Consider the following 5,892-nt stretch of genomic DNA (forward strand, 5'->3'; position numbering starts at 1 on the left):
CTTCTGCTGAGGATAGTTTTTTCCTTTTCCTTTCCTTGCATTGCTCTAAAACATGCTGGGGAGAATATTGATTGTTGGGGCTGATATTCCTGCTGAGGATGGTTTTCGTTTCTCTTCCTTCCCCGCTCTGTGTCGTCCGACCATTATGGAGCTTGGTCGAGAATCTGTCGGAGTTGTTCCGGTATCTCGCAAATCTGCTGAGGATCATCTTGGAATTCGATCCGTAATTTCCCTTGGAAATTTGGGCCTCTTAAGATCTAGACTCATTTATCATTTGGTCTTGCGACAAACTTCTTTTTGCTTTGTCGTCTTATCTTTGGTTTGTCCTTTTCGCATTTCGCGTAGCATTATTTTGCAATTGGTAGTAAACTCTGAAAATCCTTTTCAAAAATAAACTACTGGGGAAATAAAATCTTTTAAACTAAGAAATGAAAGAGTGATAATTTTAAAGATAGAAAAGAAGTCTTTCTGAACAAACGCTGGGGAAAAAGAAAAGAAAAGAACTTATCTGAAAGATATAACCAATCCCAACGATCATGTCGTGCATTCCGGATTGATCAACCCAGTCTATTTGTATCAATCAATCTTTTCGGATGGCCTTATCTCGCTGATGATAAATAATTACTCAACTTTTGCCAAAGGTGGACCTTTTCCGCCAACCTTGCCTTGTCGCCTCATAGTGCCGTTCGAGGGGGTTTCACTAATAAGACTCTCTCATTTCTATCAACTCCTGTCGCCTCATGGTGCCTGTGAAGGTTTTTACCAATAAGACTCTCTCATTTTATTTTATTTTTCAGTTGGGGATTGGAGCGTTTGTCGATATGACGCTCTTTGTTGGGGGATTCTTTTGGCTATCCATTCATTTCCAGCTTATGATCCTTTTCTCTGTTGGGGATCAGAGTGTTATTCCCGACTTCCGTTTTCATGACTTGGCACTTCTCGGATACTGATCGGGAGGTCTTTTTTGGACATCAATAGGGATTTATGTGTGGGGTTAAAAGAAAAGGCTATCAAAAAGCTCAAAATAATTTTGACGGGTAAAACATTACAACTCTTGGAATCAAACTTTCTTTCCCAAAATTATAAACACAACTTCTGCCCCAGTTTTTCTTGCTTGGAGATTCTTATTTTTTGTTACACTATGACCGAGCCGCGAGGCGCCTACGTATCCTTCTTTGAGTAATCAGGTCAAATGTAGTTCCCACTTCCTTTGTTTTTCTTGTGATTTTTCTTTTGTCTTTATTATTGTTTTTCTCTCTTTTTATCTTTTATTTTAATTACTGACTCCAAAAGAGGGATATGAAAGAATAAATAAGGCTCAAAAGGGTAAGCAAAGGTTAAGGTGTTTGGATAGAAGAAAGAATTGCCTCAGTCATTTCATTCTCCGATAAATGCCAACCACAAACAAATGTCAATTACAATCAAAAGGAATCATACATAATATCTCTTAACTGCGTCGGAATTGATAGCCATGTCGACGCATTTTCCTTCGACATCTGTTAAACATAAGGCACCATTGGACAATACTCTGGTTACAATGAATGGTCCTTGCCAATTCGGGGCGAACTTGCCCTTTGCTTCTGCTTGGTGTGGCAGGATTCGTTTCAATACTTGTTGCCCCACTTCAAATTTTCGGGGGCGCACCCTCTTGTTGTAGGCTCTTGCCATTCTCCTTTGATATAACTGGCCATGACACACAACTGTCAATATCTTTTCATCAATCAAGTTCGATTGCTCCAAACGGGTTTTGACCCACTCATCATCATTAATCTCAACCTCGGCGACAATCCGAAGGGATGGAATTTCAACTTCTGCCGGTATTACCGCTTCAGTCCCATAGACCAACAAATAAGGGGTTGCACCTACTGAGGTTCGGACGATAGTGCGATAACCCAATAATGCAAATGGTAATTTTTCATGCCATTGCCTGGATCCTTCTACCATCTGCCTCAGTATCTTCTTGATGTTCTTGTTGGCTGCTTCAACAGCTCCATTTGCCTTTGGACGATATGGTGTGGAATTACGGTGTATAATCTTAAATTGTTCACATACTTCTCTCATCAAATTGCTGTTAAGATTAGCACCATTGTCCGTGATTATCACTTTCGGGATCCCAAATCTACAGATGATATGGGAATGGACAAAATCCACCACTGCCTTCTTGGTTACTGACTTGAAAGTTTTGGCTTCAACCCACTTAGTAAAATAGTCGATGGCCACCAGAATAAACCTGTGACCGTTCGAAGCTGCCGGCTCAATAGGCCCAATGACATCCATGCCACAAATGGCCATGGTGCTGACATTGTGTGCAATTCCGTTGGTGGAGAATGAATCAGATCTCCGTGTATCTGACACTGATGGCATTTTCGTACGAAAATGATACAATCATGCTCCATAGTGAGCCAATAATACCCTTCTCGAAGAATCTTCTTTGCCAATACATATCCGCTTATATGTGGCCCACAAACTCCAGCATGTACCCCTGTCATAACTATCGTGGCTTGACTGGAATCTATACATCTCAGCAATCCCAAATCTGGGGTTCTTTTGTACAACACTCCCCCACTGAGGAAGAAACCATTTGACAATCGCCGAATGGTTCTTTTTTTATCTCCGGTGGCCTGCTCCGGGTAAATCCCCATTCTGAGGTACTCTTTGACGTCATAAAACCATGGCTCGCCATCCACTTCTTCCTCTATCATGTTGCAATAGGCGTGCTGATCACGAACCTGGATGTGCAACAGGTCAACATGAATTTTGTTTGGGTGATGCAACATTGATGCTAAAGTGGCCAATGCATCGGCAACCTCATTGTGAACTCTTGGGATGTGTCTGAACTCCACTGATCGAAATCGCTTGCTTAGATCGTGCAAACATTGTCGATATGGTATGAGTTTCAAATCCCGTGTTTCCCATTCACCCTGAATCTGATGCACCAGGAGGTCTGAGTCCCCCAAGACCAAGACGTCCTGGACATCCATGTCTGCCGCTAATCGCAAACCCAAAATGCACGCCTCATACTCAGCCATGTTGTTGGTACAATAGAAAAGCAGTTGAGCTGTAACAGGATAATGATGTCCTATTTCAGAAATAAGCACTACTTCTATTCCAACTCCCTTCGCATTTGCGGCTCCATCAAAGAAAAGCTTCCAACCTGGTTCCTCGGGTAAGTCCAACTCATCTATATTCATTACTTCCTCGTCAGGAAAATACGTCCTCAATGGCTCGTATTCTTCATCAACAGGATTCTCAGCCAAGTGATCTGCCAACGCTTGGGCCTTCATGGCTGTCCTCGTCACGTAGACGATGTCAAACTCCGTGAGTAATATTTGCCATTTTGCTAACCTTCCTGTGGGCATAGGCTTCTGGAAAATATACTTTAACATATCCAGATGGGAAATGAGATAAGTAGTATATGAGGATAAATAATGTTTCAACTTCTGGGCCACCCAAGTTAGGGCGCAGCATGTCTTCTCGAGTTGAGTGTACTTAACCTCATATACTGTAAACTTCTTGCTGAGATAATAGATGGCTTGCTCTTTTCTTCCTATAATGTCGTGTTGCCCCAACACGCAACCAAAAGAATTCTCCAAGACCGTTAGATAAAGAATTAATGGTCTTCCCGGCTCAGGGGAACCAATACATGTGGATTTGATAAATATTCTTTGATCTGGTCGAACGCCTCCTGGCATTCCGCCATCCATCCTATTGCAGCATCCTTCTTCAACAGCCGAAAAATGGGTTCACAGGTTGCTGTGAGTTAAGCAATAAATCGGCTGATGTAATTCAACCTTCCCAACAGACTCATTACTTCTGTCTTGTTCTTCGGCGATGGCAACTCTTGGATAGATTTGATTTTTGATGGATCCAGATCAATACCTCGCAGACTGACGATGAATCCCAAAAGCTTCCCAGATGGAACACCAAATGCACATTTGGCCGGGTTGAGCTTAATATCATACCTTCGAAGTCTTTGAAAGAACTTCCTTAGGTCTGCTACATGGTCTTCCTGATGCTTGGACTTTATGATTACATCGTCTACGTACACTTCGATTTCTTTGTGGATCATGTCATGAAACACAGTGGTCATTTCTCTCATGTACGTTGCCCCAGCATTCTTCAAACCAAATGGCATTACCCGATAACAATAAGTTCCCCACGGCGTAATGAAGGTTGTCTTTTCCGCATCTTCCTCATCCATCAGAATCTGATGATACCCAGCATAGCAATCCACAAAAGATCCGATCTCACGTCCGGCACAATTGTCGATCAAGATATGGATGTTGGGTAAAGGAAAGTTGTCTTTAGGGCTTGCCCTATTCAGATTGCGGTAATCGACACACACCCTGATCTTTCCATCTTTCTTTGGTACCGGCACCACATTAGCCAACCAATCAGGATATCGAGTGACACGAATAACCTTTGCTTGCAGCTGCTTGGTTACTTCTTCTTTAATCTTCACACTCATATCCGTTTTGAACTTCCTCAATTTTTGCTTGACGGGAGGGCATGCCGGGTCAGTGGGCAATTTATGAACCACTAAATCTGTGCTTAACCCCGGCATGTCATCATATGACCATGCAAAAACATCTTTGAACTCAATAAGTGTTTTGATCAATTCCTCCCTAAAATTTGGTGCAATGTGGATGCTTATTTTAGTTTCTCTGATATCGCCGGCATCCCCTAAATTGATGGCTTCTGTATCATTTAAGTTGGGTTTGTATTTTTCTTCAAACTGGCTCAACTCCCTGTTTATCTCCTCGAATGCTTCATCCTCATCGTATTCCGATTCATTATCATAATCGACCTCTTGCATGGTTAATTCGGAATCAGATTGATCTTTTAGACTAGGTTGAAGATCCGTTGTGCATGCCATATCAGTAGAACCAGTATGAAAAGAACTGTTCAGAAAAAGAAACGAAAGAAACAAAATTAAAATAATAGAAAATAATAAAGAAGAAACTATTCATTTTATTGAATCAAGGTTTCACATTGTATTTGATATAATAAAAAGAAATCTGGATTACAACCCTGGAATAATCCAGAAAACAGAAAAGGAAAATCAGAGTCAACTACCAAGACTCCCTCCAAGTAGGAAGATGAGTAGTTATCCAATTGTTGACCTTGACTTTGGGACCCACAAACTGTATGTCTGCCTTACTGGAACCCTCTCCAGCTTCTATCATGTTGACGTCGGCAAACACTCTTCCAAAGCTTTCATTCAAATCTCCGTTTGTCCCCATCAGAGGTCCAAGAAGTTCCGGGATTGGCAACTTTCTGCATCCTGCTTTGACAAATGATCTGGACAGGCGTGGGACTGGTTTAGGAAGGACCCAAACTCTTTTCTTCAATTTGCGGGCTCGCTTCACATCCGCTGCAGTAGGCTTGAATCCTAACCCAAACGTTTCTAGGTTCTTGGGCAAAGAAACTGGCTAGATCATTCCCTGCAGATCAACCCCCAGACCTTTCCCTGGTATAAACCCATTATGCAATATTTCTGCTGCTATCATGAAGGCTACAGCTATGATTCTGGGAAGTGGAAGGCCCTCTCCCTCAAGAATTTTGTCTACCGAGACTGCATTAAAAACCTAATAAACCCACGGGCCCTTATCATCGTCGGTTTCTATGAAGGGCACAATAGCATCACTGACGGCGTGTGTGCCGTCATCCCCGTGTATCACAATCTCTTGTCTATCCCATTCAAATTTGACCACTTGATGCAGTGTAGAAGGTACTGCCTTAGCTGCATGGATCCATGGTTGCCCCAATAAAAGATTGTACGACACTGCCACATCTATTACTTGAAATTCCATGGTGAACTCGACTGGGCCAATGGTTAGTTCCAGTATGATATCACCTACTGTGTTAATGTCGCCCCCATCAAAACCTCGG

The sequence above is a fragment of the Nicotiana sylvestris genome, chromosome 4, assembly GCF_000393655.2.
Source record: "Nicotiana sylvestris chromosome 4, ASM39365v2, whole genome shotgun sequence".
Taxonomy (NCBI): domain Eukaryota; kingdom Viridiplantae; phylum Streptophyta; class Magnoliopsida; order Solanales; family Solanaceae; genus Nicotiana; species Nicotiana sylvestris.